At 39.2% G+C, this 18,965-nt stretch overlaps 1 long non-coding RNA gene across 5 annotated transcripts in view; it reads right to left on the bottom strand.

Moving 5' to 3' along the window:
- Nucleotides 1-712: 712 nt before the first annotated feature.
- Nucleotides 713-18,965, bottom strand: part of LOC137451367 (uncharacterized) — a 39,173-nt gene continuing 20,920 nt past the window's right edge. The window contains exons 2-4 of one of the 5 annotated variants that reach the window (XR_010989796.1): nucleotides 18,435-18,512; nucleotides 16,281-16,363; nucleotides 713-2,402 (exon numbers count right to left, since the gene is read on the bottom strand). This is a non-coding gene — a long non-coding RNA (uncharacterized lncRNA). Of the gene's footprint in view, nucleotides 2,403-6,775; nucleotides 6,910-14,914; nucleotides 15,246-15,315; nucleotides 15,520-16,280; nucleotides 16,364-18,434; nucleotides 18,513-18,965 lie in introns of those variants that run through there. The other 4 variants (XR_010989797.1, XR_010989798.1, XR_010989799.1 and 1 more) reach the window with 4 other exon arrangements.

Raw genomic sequence — 18,965 nt, 5'->3', positions numbered from 1 at the left:
TGAAAGTTTTAATTGCCATGCCAATTTCCCTGCTGATAATGGTGGTGATGACTGTTATTTAGCACACCAAAATACAGAAGTTGAAGGCACACTGTTACTAAGCTATGAAAGTATTGTTTCTTGCATGCTTGATTTCGAAAGGAGTTATACAATGCTCACATTAAGGATAAATACTAACAACAGAAGAAGCTGCCACACATTTCGCTGGGCTTTTGGGTTTTCTTTCTCAGGTGTGGATTTTTACCTTCAAAATCCTGTAGGAATTTACTCATCCATTTAATGATTCTTGCTTAGTTAAAGTCACTTTTATCTATCATGACTGTTGTGTGAAATCAGGACTTTTAGCAGATAATTGAGAGGAAAAAAAATCCAGATAAAAATAAGGAAAGTAATAATTTGTGATGAGCTATGTAATATAATCCCCTAATACAGCATTACTTAATCAAGGTTGATAGAAATAGATACAGTAGGGATATGCAGGTCTTAGTTCTCACAAAGCAATCTATTTAATTACTGATTGTGTCTTAATAGTGGAAAGTGTTGTATTTTTACTTATTGAATTTGAGTCTTTAATATGCTGACTGGTGTGGGATTTTAATACACTAAAAAAATGTTACCTTCCCAGAAACATTGTGGAGGCTTTCACCTTAGAATTGCTCAAAGCCAGGTTGGATGAGGTCTTGTGCAACCTGGTCTAGTAGGAGGTGTCCCTTCCCATGGCAGAGGCATTGGAACTAGATTCATAGAATCATATAATGGTTTGGGGTGGAAGGGACTCAAAGATCATCTATTTCCAACCCCCTTGCCATGGGCAGAGACACCTCCTGCTAGCCCAGGTTGCTTAAGGCCTCATCCAACCTGGCCTTGAACAACCTCCCTGGGCAACCTGTTCCAGTGTCTCACCACCCTCACTGTAAAGAATTTCTTCCTAGTATCCAGTCTAAACTTTCCCCCCATTCCCTCTCATCCTATCACTACAAACCCTTTCTGAAAAAGTCCCTTCCTGGCTTTCTTGTAAGACCCCTTCCAGTACTGACAGGCTGCTACAAGATCTCCCAGATAACAAGGCTGCTATAAGGTCTCCCAGCTACAAGGTCTCCTCTATTTCTTTTCTCTTTAAGGTCCCTTCCAACCCCAACCATTTTATGATTTTATATATATATACACTGGAAATTTTATGTATTTGTATGCCATATTAAATCAGTCACAGACACCTTATTTGTGATGCATTTAGAAGGTTGACATGACGCAAGCACCATAAAGTGCTTGATTTCAAGGTGTTCAGTGAAGTAGCATGAAATATACCTTTGCAAATGGCATATCCCACCAGCTAAGCTACATCTATTGACTTAAAGCTGCATTAGAGAACTAATCCTGCAGACAGGATTTGAAAGTGGCAACAGCTGTTACTTGCTGATCTCTGTTCAAACAGCCCTTTACATGAATCCATGTTTGTACTTCTTCCATTGAAACAGTGCATAAGCACCAACTTTAATCACAGCATGGCAAAGGGGGAGCCCATTTAAAACATAACACAGTAAAAAAAAAGAAATATGTAGGACTATAGAATGTAACATAAAAGCTGAAGTAAAAGATTGCATGTATGAAAATGCATCTCTAAACTGGAATGCAATAATCAGGGTATAACTAGCCATAAGAGTATAGATAGCCATGAGAGTATAGATAGTGCTTCTTTATATATACTACAAGACACTAAAAAGGATCACCTGTGCAGATCACCTCATTTGACCTGCATGACAGAGGTCAAGTCAACCATGCAGCCCAGGTCCAAAATTTAAAACACAGATCCTGGGGGTTGGCAGCCATCACTTGTTTGCCAAAGATAAGTGCTAAAATACTCGGTGAGTGATTTCTCAATCAGTCTTTAAAGAAGGGAAATCACAAACTCCCAAACTGGAATCTCCTTAGTCCATCTTTTCATGTGCATTCTGTGGCAGATGTTGTTTGTCTGCTTGTCAATCAGAGAGAGAAAAACAAAAGAAAAAGATTTAATTTTGGTCTGACAGACATTTGCTTTTACTTACTAACATACCAGAACAAGAGGACACAGGCTCAAGCTGTGCCAGGGGAGGTTCAGACTGGATGTTAGGAAGAAATTCTTCACAGAGAGAGTGATTGCCCATTGGAATGAGCTGCCTGGGGAGGTGGTGGAGTCACAATCATTGGAGGTGTTTAGGAGGAGACTTGATGGGGTGCTTGGTGCCATGGTTCAGTTGATTAGATGGTGTTGGATGATGGGTTGGACTTGATGATCTTGAAGGTCTCTTCCAACCTGGTCTATTCCATTCCATTCCATTCCATTCCATTCCATTCCATTCCATTCCATTCCATTCCATTCCATTCCATTCCATTCCATTCCATTCCATCTTATCTTTCCACCTCTGCAGAAATATGAGCAGAAATTGCAGGTGGTAGTCAACTGCCCTATTATTCTGTCAAGGCAGGAAGGATAAATAAAGTTATTCAGCCCTACTTGTGATCTACTGACAAGTTCTCACTGTCCCACCAAATTCTGAATGTTATGTGGTCATTCTTGATTAACATAAGAACCTATCATTCATGCAGAGGGAAACTCAAGTATTGAGAAGGATGAGATATTTGATTTCAAAAGGAGGGCATGCTATGCCACTGTACCTCAGCCAGAAAAGGTTACTACATGACAGATTCAGCATTTCAAACCTGTGTATGTCAGAAAAGCATGTCACTAGGTTTAAATGAGTGAAGGTCAGAACTGAGAAAGCTGCAAAATGAGGACTGCAGCTTTGCAGCTGTCAGTAAAGGTAAAGACAGCAAATGTTGTTCAAGCTAAGAATGCAATTCTAATGCTTTCATTAAAAAATATAAATCAGTTCTTCACTGACTAGCATTACTCCTAATCCCAGATTTAGAAAAGCTGCAAAGAAAAGTAGATAGGTATTTAGACATCATTCTACCTTTGCCAGAACAATAATGCTTAGTGTTTAAGGAAAAAATTAGAAGGAAAAAGCAGGCTTAAGGAAATATAGCATGATCTCCACAATAGTAGAGTTCTCTATATGGTGAAATCAGTGTTAACATAATCTGTAGGCATTCTGGAGCTTAATGAGGATAACTAGGAGTGATATTGGATCATTGTCCTGCTGTAGCTCTGTGGAGTGACAGGAGATGAGCATACAGCTTTTCTTGTCATGGGAACAAAATGAGACTACTAGTAGCACAGATTAGCAACAAATCTAATTCATTTTGTGTTATCAGTCTCCTCAACCCTGTGTCATTACCCAGGAGGATACCATTGTATGCTTTCCCCTGTTATTTTATGTCCTTCTTACACCGTGAAGTGCTGGGACCCCTCTCTGTCCACATTAGAACTTGTGCTCTGCAAACAAACACTGCCTCAGTTCATTGCATGACAGGATGGAAGTGACCCTGTGCCTTTACATACAGAACAGATGAAGTGAGACTCTGAGCCTATGAGTTGACAGTTCCCTTATGCAGAGTCTTTTCTGCTTATGCTTTGTTACCTTGCATGTAGAAAAGGAAGATAACATTGGTGCAACAAATCTTGTCTTAGGAATTTCATCCCATGTTTTGGGAACTACTTAGCTTCAAAACCTGACTTTTACTGGAGATGGGAGAGATGGAAGTCCTCTATTGTGTACAAAGTTTATCTGAGCATTTTCTTCTGCTGTCTCATTCACTACATGTGTTCACATGTCTTCCAAGTTTGCCTTTTACTGAGAGAATTTGGAAGATAATAGTAAATAATAGCATCACCTGGTGACACCTCCATAATAGTAAGGGTGTTTTTTTTTTCTGCTTGACTGGGAGCTGGATTCCTATTTCAAATTATTTGCTGATTATTATGATGGTAGTCTGGGTTTGAATTGAAAAAGCCAGATCAGTTTCTTCTCCTGTATTGTTAGAATTGTTGTGGGATTAATTGCAAGTTGCACAGTTCAGTGAACCCCATTCTTTTAAAGCTGAATCTCATCTGAAATACCTGACAGTGCTCCAGACCTCACTGGTCCTGATTCTCATCTTGCCCTCACTGAAAACTGCTACTTTCCCACTCCTGTAGAAGCTCTGTGTTTCCTGTTAGGAATTTCAGGGGAAGCTTGGAGCCCTATTTTGTAGTATGCTTATGCCTTGCCCATATGACTGCCCCCTTTGTTAGTGAATGAACATCAGATTTAAACACTTTAAGACCTATTACAAGCCTTCATTACATCCTTATTTGCTTATACATTGTTGTAAGAATTTCTAGAGGTTTCAAAGATAATTTGTTTCCATACCTAACTGCATTTGGTGGGATTATTTATTATCCTCTCAAGGAGAAAAGCATCCTAATTATTTTGTTGTTGTTGAATATTAAGCTGAAGGTAAGTACTTCCAGACAATACCCCACTTAAAACTTCAGCTGCTGCTTAGATCTCCCTGCATATTGGATATAATTGCAGATGCTTCACTGTAAAATAAGCCCATTGTGAGTGGAAATACCTATTGTGAACTGTGAATGCAGACCAGATTGGGTTGCAGCTATATAAATATGGCTGTCTCTTGTACTTCACAGTAGGTTCAATTTTTACTTCTGGTTGTTATGTCATAAGCTTTGCCAACATTTGTCCTTTACTAGCAGATAGTGATTTAAATTAGACCACTGGATAACTTAGTTGGAGCTCTTAATACCCAATTTTGTCCACTCACATAATGACATTGTTATCTAGAGTTTAATAGAACATTGCAGCACTTAATTAAAACTGTGTAGAACGATTACTATTTTGATTAAACTTAGGCTTGGAACCGCTCAATTTGTCGACATGAGCTCAGCATGTCTTGCTTTCTACTAAACACCTTCATTAAGGTCTCATCTGCTTCCCTCGACTCCTTCATCAGAAATGACCTTGCCTTTAGTTCATGACCACAAAAGCCCTCAGCGAAAGTGTCCTTCAAATCTGTTTACAATCACGTCCTTTGACTCCTGAGTATTTCCAAACTGGGAATATACAGATCACTTTAACTGAGCATACAGCTCATCCCAGAGCCAAAAATCACCTCAGCCACTGAAGTTACCTAGCTTCTTGTGTCTGGCAAAAGGAAATTTTAGAAGGCTAATACTAAACTTCAGCCTATATTCTGCTTTTTGGTGAGGACATAAAGAACTATGGGAGTAAAATACCCTGCTGTTGTAGCACATAAATCTCTTCTGTTACCCTTTAAAGGTTAGAAATTGCATAAAATGTAATATAAGTATCACCAGTGTACTAATATATCCTAGAATGTGCATGAAGGGAAAACTTTGCACCCATTCAACTCAGATTTTAGATATGTGGGACTCAAGCTCTTCAGAAAAATAACTGGAAAAATCACACACACAGCAGCTTTAAAAGAGTTTAAGAAAGCCCTGCACAGTTCTGATTCTCGTCATGTACTGGTAGTCCAAAACCCAGCAGGAAATCACCTCTTCTTCTCCACCCTCTAAACTATCGACCCTGCCATCCTGCTTCCACCAGTCACTTCACAAATCATTGCTTACATTGGAGAGTGAGGGTGATCACTGTCCTGCTGTGCCTTTTTACAGGTCCAGATACAATAAAAATTATTCCCAAAGATATATTCATGATTCTAATATTTATGCTGGCAATCTAAAGGGTCAAGCACTGACTGACTTAAGAGAGTTCTCATCTACCCCAGGTATCAAAGTGAAAATGAGTGTTGCATTCATTGGTGATTACTCAGAGCTGAACAAACCAGAACTTTCACATTAAATAAGATTTTAGCACTGCCACCTTACTCATTTTATCACTGCGTGGCTACAGGATCTTGTTAAACATCCCAGGATATCAAAGCACCAGGTTGGATCAGTATTTTTGTTTAAAACTTCCCTAAAGTTACACCTGAATCATGTCCAAGTGGTAACAGAGGCCAGAAAGCATGGATGTAAATAACTTCTTGTGATCATACATCATTTAACAGATACTGTGTTTATCAGTTGTGACTCCAGTTCATCTGCATTGTCAGGATGTAGTGGTGTCTTGTCAAGCTCTTTGACAACAGTACACATAAAACACTCCCAGAATCCATGTTTCATTGTATGAATGAGCTATTTGTGTAACTTTTTTACTAGCTAATTTTATGTAAATTGCAAGCATGTTATGTCTGGAAGCCAAACTTACTGAATCATATAAGCAGTGGCTATGTATTTTTTCATGCGTTTACTACTTTGGCTACACTGGAGCGCTTTCAAAATCTCCCAGCTGATGTTTGAACAAAAACCAACAAGAAGAAACATCCAAAATTTGCATTTTAAATGGCAAAATGAAACAATGAACTCTTAAGATGCCAGATGAATATCTTCAAAGTAAAGACTTGGGCATATCCTACATGAGGATTCATAATGCATTATGCTTGGGATAAGGTTTCAGTAGAGGTGCCAAATAGCTATTTGCTCCTGAAAGGATACTTGTCACGGAAAGACTAATTGAGAGGAAATAAGTATTATCCAGAGTTCATGGCAGGAGAAAATAGCAAAGTTCCTCTTTTTAAGCTCCTCTTTCTGCTAAGTAGAAATCTTTTACATGAAAATCTAATTTATTAAGGGTGTTAGTAACTACGTCTTGCTTAATGACCCAAATCTCATCACTGCTGCTTTATCTTTTCTTAGGTGGAATCCAACACAGTGAGAAAGAAAGACATCAGCAATGGCTTTTGCAAGGGCAAAGTAAAGGAGATGTTGCCAGGGAGACAAAGCAGGAAACGCTGAGGATGTTTATTTGGAAGCTTTGGGATCTGCTGTACGCATGTGGACCGGATAAGTTGCACACTGTAGCCAAAACCACTCCATGAAAGTGAAGCTGCAGGTCTCTATTGTTTGACTCCATTGAAGTCAGATGAAGCATGATGTCAGCAAGGCTGAAAAACAACATGGAAATCTGCTTTCCATCAAACAAAATTCAGTACAATAGAAAAATTTGCACATTATTGATCATTGTTCTGTAGCACTGCCTTTCAATGACTCGGTTCTGAGTGGCATGTAAAAGGGTTAGTCAGCTATAAAATAGAAGAGGATGGGAAAGACATTAATATCAATTATGGCAAAGCAATAATTTTGTGGTGTACTGCATTGAAATTTAAATGACTCTGAAGACTTTCCCAAGTTTGTATGCATTTGCTTCATGAGGCAAGGTTTGGAGATAAATAACATGAGCTAGCTTGCATGTAATGAAGTTTGCTCCTGACCTTCAACCAAAGAGATCTTTACAAGCTTACAACTAGACATATATTAAAGGAACACACCTCTCTGTCTTTTAAGTGCCACAGGAGAAAGAATGATGAAAGGCTTCTATTGCTACGTGACTTGCAGAGCTAATTCCTTTCACAGAGCTCACTTAGCTGTGCAGAGACACCATTGGAATGATTTTCAACTGGACAATAAAATTTGAGAAAACAGATTTATTTCTTATTTTACTGACATCATTTTTTTTTGGAGCTGCTTTTCAACTGAACAGATGGTGCACACTGAAATATAATGTTGTACAAAATGGCAGGGTTTGTGCAGCCTTGATCATTTAAAGTGAGTGTGTGCACGTGGTTTAGTTTTGATACGCTGACCAAGATCATCCATTTGAAAACTGGCAACGCTGAGACAAAATGCACAGGAATCCATAGGTCTGCTCCTGTTCTTGGTTGTCTGCATTTTAAGTAGGAATAACATCCATTTTTATTGAATCTGTAGTTAAATTTAGTTGCTTTTGGCACTTGTTCTTCTGCAGGTAGCTCAGCTTGCTTGTCAGATTAGATACAAGTATCATTGCTGTTTCCCTGACCAGCCATAAGAAATCTCCTGCACACCTATCAACTGCCATTGCCTCTCTCCTCTTGGAGGACTCCTCTGCTTGGTCTTTAGTTAGAGAGGATCATTCATTTTGGCAGATACCTCTTTACCTATATCCCAATTCCACCTTTTGCCCTCCATCCTAAACTAAACCCAAAGATAAAGGATGTCTTCTAAGCTAAATAAACAACAATTTTTAACATGGGTTTCTCAAGGTGCGGCCTAACCAGTGCTGAGTACAGGGGCAGAATTTCCCTGCTCCTGCTGGCCACACTATTCCTGATGCAGGCCAGGATGCCATTGGCCTTCTTGGCCACCTGGGCACACTGCTGGCTCATGTTCAGCCAGCTGTCAATCAGTACCCCCAGGTCCCTTTCTGTCTGGCTGCTCTCCAGCCACTCTGATGCCAGCCTGGGGTTGTTGTGGCACATGCCTAGGTGGGCATATGGTTTGAGAGGTAAGAGTGTTGAGCATCTCCTTTGGGATGGAGGTTTAGCAGGACTATATAGGACCCTGTCACTATGTGTGAACCCAATAACAATACCACGTAAGGAATTTAATTTGGCCTGGTTACAGAAATAGTATTAGACAACTTGTCAGAGTTCATCTTTTTTCATTATTTTGATGTCATGAGAGTCATCCTTTCATCCATCAGAGATTCCCAGAAGATGTGGATGAGGAAAATGAGTCATCTCTCAGGTCTGTCAGCAGCCTAGTTGATCTGAGCAGACGGTGGTATATTGGACTCTGAACACCTTAAATATTGCTATAGCTCTTTGACAATGTGCTGCAGTTTCTTATTGTGGGATATTTGGATCATACAATGCAACTGCATTGAGTGAAAGCAAAAATGAAAAGTCTTCCTTCAGTGAAACTAGCGTGGAAAGTTTTATTTAAAGAAATCCCCAGGAGGAAGCTTCTGATTATCAAGATAGAATGGAGTTTTCAGCTCTTACGATTTTATTGAGTATTTGATTTTGCTGAGATTTATACCTCTCTATCTTGCCCCAGCTGCTGAAATTGGATTATTATCTGAGAAGCCAAGATTTCTTTTCTGAAATGTAACTGCTGGATGACTGCTTGGTTTAGGAAACAGCTTGACTAAAGCTAAATACCTCAATACCTATGGGAAAACAAAGAATCCAAACTGCTTATTCCCTATGTCTCAAAAACATCATTAAATATACATTTTGTGAAAACTAATTTATTAATATCTTATAAATGTTTGCAAAAGTTGACAATTGAAGAGGATTTTTCTTTATAAAAGACCTATACCTTCACTTAGCTAACACAGAAAATGAAGACATAATAAATTAAAGACATCTTGTTCCTATATGTTGGTTTAAGACAGCAGTAAACTTTACATGGATTGCTAACTTGGAGGTACTTTTTTGTACCTTGTGCTAGACTAAATAGTTAGGACAGGACAGGACAGGACAGGACAGGACAGGACAGGACAGGACAGAATAGAATAGAATAGAATAGAATAGAATAGAATAGAATAGAATAGAATAGAATAGAATAGAATAGAATAGAATAGAATAGAATAGAATAGAATAGAATAGAATAGTTGGAAGAGACCTTCAAGATTATCACGTCCAACCCATCATCCAACACCATCTAATCAACTAAACCATGCAACCAAGCACCCTAGCAAGTCTCCTTCTAAACACTTCCAATGATGGTGACTCCACCACCTTCCTGGGCAGCCCATTCCAATGGGCAATCACTCTCTCTGTGTAGAATTTCTTCCTAACCTCCAACCTAAACCTCCCCTGGCACAACTTGAGACTGTGTCCCCTTGTTCTGGTGCTGGTTGCCTGGGAGAAGAGACCAACATCCGCCTGTCTACAACCTCCCCTCAGGTAGTTGTAGAGAGTAGTAGAGGTAGTTGTAGAAATTGCAAGCAATTCTATTCAGTGTACTTAAACTCCTGAAATTATAGAATGGGAGGGGTTGGAAGGGACCTCTGGAGATCACTTAGTCCAACCCTCCTGCTAAGCAGGTTCTCCTAGATCGGGTTGCCCAGGATTGCAATGTTCAGGTGAATGAGGATTACCTTTTATCTCCTGGACTTCCCCACTCAACCAGTGTTGCACTTAGTAATGCAATAGACATTTAAATGGACTCCATTTGGACTGGTGGTGTCTTCCCAAGTCACCACTACACTTGATGGAGCCCTGCTTTCCTGGAGAGGGATGAATTCCTGCCTGCCAATGGGAAGTAGTGCGTTAATTCCTTGTTTTGCTTATTTGTGGCTTTTGCTTTAGCTGTTAAACTGTCTTTATCTCAACCCATGTGTTTTCTTACTTTTACTCTTCCAAGTCTCTTCCCCAGCCCACCAGGGTGGGAGTGAGTGACTGTGTGGGGCTTAGCTGCTGGCTGGGGTTAAACCACAAGAGTGCTGGGCCTCTTTCAGCTGTCAGCGGTCCGAACACAGATGCTGCTAACAGATTACATAGTCCTTTTACACAGTCCTTTCTTTTCCTTCTCCTCATGTTAGTGCTTCTGTATTAAACTCAGAAAACTATCCTTGTGTTGAATTGCACAGTTAAGTCATATATCAAGGTGGCAAAAAATTATGGTACTGTCTCTCAGCTCATTACACGTTAAATTAAAGATGCTCCTGGTTGTGGACTTCACACTGGCATTTGACAACAAAAAGAGACTCTGGTTGCAGTCCAGGTTAGATAAGAGCTAGACAGCTGGTCCATTAATCAAGTGAACAATTTCAGCTTCACAGAACACTAGCCTCAGATGGTCTGAATTGGCTTAGTCAGTGGAGCTGTGTTGCCTTACACCAAGGCCATGGCCCCCATTTTTCATCTGATTTGTTAGCTGAGACAGCCAATGGGTTAAGTTACACAGAGAGAATATTCTATTTTCGTGCCAGAAATCTGCAGCTGACTTCAAATGATGGCACAATTTTATTCTCAAATGTCAGTATTCCTATGCTGGGGAAGTCTAATTTGTCTTGGAATACTACACAATCTATCATATGTTTCTGGGATGGGCATTAAATGCTTTTGGCTAAGGAATGTCCTGACAGCAGATACCTGAATGCACAGTGGTGTGGCCTCATTCCTTTTTGCTTGTATTGATAACTTCATTTAATTGTTTACAGCAGTCTGCAGAACTATAGGCTCTCTGTAGTCCAAGCTTCACTACCTATAAATCACTAGGTGCTCACTCCACTTTTGTCTAAAGCCAGTATCTTTGAAGAGACATCAATAGGGAACACAGATCTGTGAAACTACAGAGACAACCAGACCAGTTCATGGACCATGAGCCATTTCAGCACCTGCCTGCTCTCTGCCAGATGGGTGATGAGATCAGGATCCTGCTCTGGCACGCATTGCTATGCTTCTTCCTGGACAAAGCTATCACGTGGAAGTGCTCAGGCCTCAGAATGAGGTGGTAGCATAGATATAGAGAAGGATTTGGAAGGTTGCAGATCTCCTGCAAATGAGAAAGCCAGCAAACAGACATGTGCCAAGCAGCTGCAAGGTTTGTTTCCTGATGAATGTGGAGAAGATCAGCTGCCAAACCAGATTCTGGCACTGTGTGAAAACTGCACCCCTGAGCTCTCCCTCCAGCCACTCTGCAAAAGTCTGGCAACAACATTAAAGTTCTTTGTTGTTGCTCATTCTTTAAAGAAATCTGAATATTAATTTCTCCTCTAACAAACCAAATCTATAATGATGAATACTGCCTCTCCTGTTTTCTGACACTGGATGTGCTGCAGACAGACACAATTCTCCCAGTTACAGGCATGTCCAGTAGTCACCTTAGACTGAGTTTTCCCATCAAGTATGAAGCCCTGGGTTTTGATTTTAAAATGAGCAGATATTGTGCCAGGTATTGCTTTGGGGAAGCAGATTGTGGCTTTTCCTCCTACAGTCACAACATGACATGGTAAAATGGCATGTGATAAAGTAAAGCAAACCTGTGCAGCAGTTTATGGTGTAAATATTATTAACTGATCTTTCTTTTCACATGGATAAATGGTTGGCAATTAAAAAGGTTAATGTAAGTTCTGACACCATGAGTGAGATCCCAAGATGTTAAAGCAAGTACATGCCATGGGTTTTTCCAGCTAAAAATATTTCTCATAATCACTATGATTGAGGATGTGATGATCAAAGATTGGAGAGGAGCTGTGGTATAACTGGAAAGGAAGCAGGTTCAATTTCATGGGCCAAGAAATTATGCTTAGTAAAAGACAAAAATGATCCTCAGGATTCTTTCTTAGCTTAAAGGAAACTGCATTATTGTCAAGTTTTTACATAGGCTGATAGATTTTTAAGTCAAGATGGTTTCTAATGATCCATTAGTTCCCAAACACCACACATGGAATGTGCAGGCTGTAAAATCTTTCCAAAAGGTATTTATTCACAATTCTTCAATGTCTTGGATGTCATCAAAATACTAATGTCCTTTATTGAGGGGTTTTGTTAATGGCCAGTCACGGGAAATTCAGAGTGGAGAAAACTGAAACAGAGAAAACCAACCTGGCACTACTAGCAGCACAGCAAGAAAGAAAGAAACTGTGCCTCCTCTTGTGTTTACAACACAAGACACAGTTATTCTTCCAATGGACTGCTACAATTCTGATATTTATCAGGTCACTGAAGTATCTTAGGGAAACCTCTTTTAAATTACAGTGTCAAGTGGTGCTGCTAGAGGACACAGTCTCAAGCTGCACCAAAGGAAGTTTAGGCTGGAGGTGAGGAGAAAGTTCTTCACTGAGAGAGTTGTTAGCTATCGGAATGGGCTACCTGGGGAGGTGGTGGAGTCACCATCTCTAGAGGTGTTCAAGAGAGAACTGGACGAGGCACTTGGTGCTGTGGTTTAGTCATGAGGTCAGTGGGGACAGGTTGGACTTGATGATCTTTGAGGTCTCTTCCAACCTTGGTGATTCTGTGATTCTGCTAACTTACTAGAAATCAGGACTATCAGCTGCTTTTACACCATCCAGAATAGCAGAAGTAATTGTGTTATCTGCACAAATTCTAAGTTTTTAAATGTAGTTTTCCGTGTGACTACCCTGAAACCTGAGTTTATTGCTTTTATCAGCTTCAGGCATGGCCAAATTTTGAAACCACCACCATCAACACATTTTACCAATGAAATCAATCTCTTAACAAAACAATCCCCAAAATTCCATTTATGGACCTAACTTTGTATACAGTGAAATGATGACATACTAATCTTTCTTGACCAGTGCCAAGTCCCTACAATCATTTACATTGCAGGACTATGGCTAAAAAGAGTGCACAGAAAGCTCTAAACCTTGTTCCACTCCCTTATTAACCACTGTGGGTTGGTAAACTTTGCTGTTTCCAGAGATTTGAATGGGCAAATGTCTATCAAACTTAACTATTTCAGAATTGATTTATAACTTCTCCTATTATTTATAACTTCTTCACAGAGAGAGTTGTTAGCTGTTGGAATGGGCTGCCCAGGGAGATGGTGGAATCACCATCCCTGGAGGTGTTCAAGAGGGGATTGGATGTGGCACTTGGTGCCATAGTTTAGTATTCATGAGGTGTTGGGTGACAGCTTTGAGGTCTTTCCCACCCTTATTGATTCTATGATATACACATGCATATATTTGTTGAATATATAATAACAAAGTCTGTTATTTTTAATATGGAGGACTGATTTATTTTTGCTTGTACAACATGAACAGGAAAATAATAGGTGAACCAACATAGTTACATTTTTTTTCCCATACACTATTCCATCATAAACATGATGGAATGGAAAATAAGTTCTGCACATTAAACATTCCTAATTAGCAGCTCTTGTTAAAGATGAAATATGGTTTATGTTGTACATATTCAGAGTACATAGCAGTTAGGCTACAATAAGCAAGTACATTTGAGATCTGAAAGGCTGTTTGATAACAGCTGAGCTGTATCTTTGAGTCATTATCTAAGTCTAGATGTTATTGGTGAATGCAGTAGAGATGATATGATCTTAGAACAAGGTCAGCTGTATTGCTTATTTATTTCTCTATTTTTTTAATATCATTACGTGGCAAATTCTGAAGTGGCCTTGATTCACATACAGAATGATTACATTTCTGTGTTTTCCTACAAAATAAGGTGATGGAGAGGAGAAAAGTTATCACTTCAAGTGAAGCCTGAAGTGTACTTAAAAAATTAGTGGAAGATACAGGAACATCCATCTCCTACTGCAGTTTGGTTTGCCTGTGTATTCATTAGCACAAAATGTTGGACCAATCAGCAAAATTACCCAAATGTGGAGGTTGCTCATATATGGCAGTGATTTGACATACTGCTGCTGACAACTCAATTACATTAAATGTCACAGATGAGTATTTTTACTGACAAGTGCACGGAATTAGGAAGGCACCCACTTAATGTTGTTCAGTAATTAAATCACTTTGAAGTATGAGGTGCCTGTCCACCTGCATTACTGGTCCTACTCATAATGTCCTCAGCATGAAAATCATTAGCACTGGTTAATAACTAGCAATGTGCCCAAGAATTTTTCCTGATTATTTATGTGACAGTATATATCTGATGATCCATCATTTAGGTCATGAAGATTCCTTATAAAATGAACATAATTTTGATCAGCATTCATCAAAAAAATAATTAGATTTTACTTATTTTGGTTCAGTTAGTTGCATAGACTTAAATAATAATAATTTCATCTGGCCTTTGCCAGTCAGAATCTCTTAATATCTTGCCTCATAAAACCAGCGTGCCCAAAATTGCAGTCACTCTTCGAGAGCAAAACTCCCAAAGAGCCTTGACTTTGACTACAATCAGAGGAGTCACAGACAGAAGGTTTTGGTCTGCCAGTTTTTAAGATCAGGGGAAGGTTAATACCCATTTATCCATTGCAATGGCACAGAAATCCTTGAGAGGACATAACAGAAAATACCAGCCAGAGGTACTTTGTCAGAGGGACCAAGTCATAATCCAGTTTATGACTTCAGGTATAAGCTCACCTTGTGATTGAGAGAGGGAAAAAAATAAATATCTTCACTATCTCAGTTATGTCCTTGCTATTTCAAGTTTCTTGATAACTGAGAAATTTCCTGTGCCTTCTGGTAAGCCCTTGAATCTGTTTGGTGTAACTGAGCACAGACGTTACTAATGTGAACACACCAGCAAATGCTGGTTGCCACTAAGGGTATCTTAGCCTGTAGGATTAGTTTCCCTTTGTCTGGCCTAGATCAGTCAATTCTACCCTCCAGGGAATATATATTATATTTAATCATTTTCTTCAGCTTCTCTTAGGATTTGGAGATGGGAGCAGCTTCATATACTCGCTCAGTTTGGAATAAATTTTATGCTTGGACGCAACACCTGTAGCGAGAACAGTCCATAAACTGGAAAAGCAAGGACTACACAGGCTGCCAGCCTGGAGAATGCTTCTGCCACAAAAACCACAAAAGAAAGGAAAGAAAGATTTACCATCATATTATTATGTTGGAGAAAAGAGTGAAATTTCTATTTCAGTGTCATAATTACATTTAGTAAAGATCACTCAGGACAGGGGAAGACTTTAAGAAGCACAAACAGATTAAATACTCAACCATTTGATTTTCCTGAAAATATCTATTTGGGTTTTTTTTTTTACACATAAAAGTATTCATGAAGCATTACACTTTCCAGCCCATTTCTTTCTTCCTTTCCTGTTGAAAGCACCTGTTAGTCCAAAATAATTAAGATATAACTCATAAGTACTGTGATAAATAAAGGTGCAAACAGTCAGGTAATTGAGTTAGTTAATTTTGTTCTTGTTCAAATAATTAGTGAATAACATGCATCATAGAAATGTCTTAACTCCTGAGGGCTAACTTGGAGTTGACAGTATCCTGTATTCAACAAAATAAATTTCAGAAGTATCTTATGAATCTAACCAGCCACTTTGGAATGAATTCAACTTTCTCAGGCTTGCAGAGGGGATGAAAGTGCAACGGGAAAAGAAATTACCCTTCAGTACTTCAGGGAAGCCAAAATACAAATGGAGTTTTGGGCCCCATTCTGATCAGCTCTGGTTTATTTTTCTGCCACAAAACTCATGGCCAGCAGCACAAGCACAGATGGGCTACTCTGAACTTCCTCTATGTCCACAGAAAACATTTTTCACAGTTGAAAGGATGCCAGCAGAGAGAGACTAAAGGACAAGTTGATTCCTTCCTTTGTTAGAAGACAATATGAGACCTATAAGCATCTAATCTCACCAGCTACAAAACACAGATCAATGAGGTCCAAGCAGGGTTCTCACAGAGTGACTGGGGCACTATTTCTAAAAGGCTAAATGCTGTGACTTACAGATCTGGAGACAAAAAGAAGTTATTTGTCTATCAGCTATATTATTGGCTCAGAAATTAATTACACTTAATGGAAGCTTCTAAATAAACAGTTTATACATCTGTGTGTATACAACTATAAGTAAAATTTACCAGAATTAAAGCTCTCAGGAAATGTCTTGCTCAAATCATAGTTTGTTGCTTTTTTCCTTGTTCTGTTTTCTGTGATGGATTTTCTGGTGAAAGAAAGAGAGAATTCACTTACTCAGATTGTGGGAGATTCCAGGGGAATGAGAAAACCCCCATGAGACAATTCTGTTTTGCTTGAGAGTCCATTGGGCTGTGGCAGATCAGCAGAAGCAGCCAGTTTCTCTGGTGTTCTCATACAGAGGCTACTTGCACGTGTGCTCCAAGCATGTAAAGGCAGAGTGGCAGCAATCTGACTGTTTTCACTAGACAGTAAGGCTTTGGAAATTTTAAAACTACTGTGCAACAGCAGAGTTTTGTCTTCTTCCATTTGTGTGATTATCTTTTGATTGTGTTTGTACTTCCTAGCATAAAAAAACCCCAACTAATTAGTACAAGCCGTGAATGTTTAAATTCACATCATTCTGAACACCATCAGAGACAAAAGGACAGAGGTGGTTGAAGGGGTGAGGTCAGCCTACACATACCATACTTTTACTTTTGTAAGCCAAACCAAAAACACACCTTAGTTTATTTTTTACATGTAAATTCATTGGTCTTTAAATTCTTCTAGAACTATCCAAATATTATTGGCTTGGAAAGAGCTGGGAAAAAACCTGCACCTTTCCCCTAGATGAAAAACTGAGTTCCAGCCTCCATCTGCAGCTGTCATTCCTTTAAAATACTCAAAGAGTTAACAGATTTTTTTTTTCCCCCCTGTATGTTTTCTGACAACTTCACAGAACTACATTTAACTTTAATTCTGTGTCATCAGGGTGTAGACTTGTGGCTTTTGGACCAAAGGTGAAGCTGAAGGAGTCACAAATTAATGACTTCTCAAACACAGAGGCCTGAGGATATAAAATGTTTTTCTTTTACCCCTAAGAAAATGCATGTGTCATATGAGACTCATGTATACATACCCCAAAGGATATCTTCTAAGGATAATAACCAGCTATATAACAAAGTGTTATCTGTTTTTTTTGTGGTTTTGGTATAGAAAGAATAAAATTCCACATTACAGTTTACTCCAGAATAGCTTGGTTGTGTTTACCATGAGAAGGACATCATTTCATATATCCTTAAGTACTTTCAACCTGACCATTAAGTCCCAAGATGGAGTCTTCTCTATAGACTAGAGACTGAGAAGTCTTAAAATCTGCATATTAAGCAACAGAGAACAGAGCTGGCAGACAGCTTTTGTTATAACAATAATTAACAGCTCCCTAGAGTATGCTCTGACAACATGTTATGTCAATTTGTACTGATGGTTGTCAGATGGCTGTAACATTGCAGGCAACAGAGGAAACAAAGTGGGTAAAGATCAGAAAAACCAGAAATTATGCTGCTTATGTTACAAAACACAGTGAAGGACTGTTAACCTGGATAAAGCAGGACTGGGACATCTAAAATAGTGAGCACTTGCTAACAGAATTAGCAAAGCATATCCTGCTATGTGTCTCCACATGAAGCCAGCTTAGGTGTAGCTAATTGTTAATGCTCCTTTTAACAGGCCTTGCCAGGCCAGCTTGGTGCTGCATTTTGCTAATAAAACCTTGCAAAGATAAACACTCTTGAACAGAGACCTGCCACTCTTTCAGAGTTTGCATTGCCATTAATCTGCAACACGAGGGTAGGACAGGAGAAAGGATAGTGCATGTCCGGCTACCACCCCAGCAGCTAGAGAATGCACCCAAACCTAGAGCTGGGAAACCCCAAAGAAATCTAACTGCATTGCATTAGCACAGGGTTAAGACAATAATTGCATGTTCAATAAACTACTATGATTCTATGCTTGTTTAACTATCAGATCTAAGGGGGAAAAAAACCTCTTTAAATTCATCTCAAGAAAGACAAATACATCCTTGTCTTTAACTTTGAATGGAGCTCAAGATGTCCTATAACTAATGTGTTCAGTCTGACTTCAATTCTTCTCTGAGGCCAGTACACTATGAAACAACAGAACTAGAGAAGCTGCTTCTAAATATGGCTTACATCTATCACTAAAAAAAAAAAATGAAGACCAGAAACATCTTTTGGGAGGAGAGAAAACAGTGAACTTTTTTCTCCATATTTAACTTCTGTGTAGTCCACACCTTACCATTATCCTCCTGTACTTACTTTTGCTAGGACCCCATTAACAGGCTGATCGCTGGAGACAGTTGTAACTCCTTCCCATCTGTGCACTGTTGCTGGAGCCTGATCAATGCAACAAGACAGAATTAGTTACACTCCTGTACACTCCCCTGATAGTTACCAGAGACCTCAGGCTCCCTGGTTGCTTTTAAACTTAAGCTTTGGATTCATATGATCACAAAGATTTCAAAATAAAAGCAGCAAATTTTTAGCTGTTACAGCTTAAAATAAACTTGAATCTGTGAATGCCCAGAGGTTTACAAAAGGCTTCTTATTTACCTCAAGACTGAAGCCAGTCATGCTTTCTTGGGCAGAAATACTTTCATGGTGTTATCAGAATGATCCAGGGGCTGGCACCAATAATGCAAAAACATTAAGCAGAAGGTTAGCTGAAGAGAGTGCTGGTCCCAACTTACTGAAAAGCAGCTTAAGACTCCTTGCAAAGCTCCAAGTACTGTGACAGTCACTTTCTGTGCTGATATACCTGATGAATATGCTGTCTTAAAGATTTAAAGT

Source organism: Melanerpes formicivorus, unplaced genomic scaffold, assembly GCF_026170545.1.
Source record: "Melanerpes formicivorus ecotype bairdi unplaced genomic scaffold, bMelFor1.0.p_v2 SCAF_42, whole genome shotgun sequence".
Lineage (NCBI taxonomy): Eukaryota > Metazoa > Chordata > Aves > Piciformes > Picidae > Melanerpes > Melanerpes formicivorus.
The sequence above is the reverse complement of the archived record's forward strand: the minus strand, read 5'-3'. Positions and strand labels throughout refer to the sequence as shown.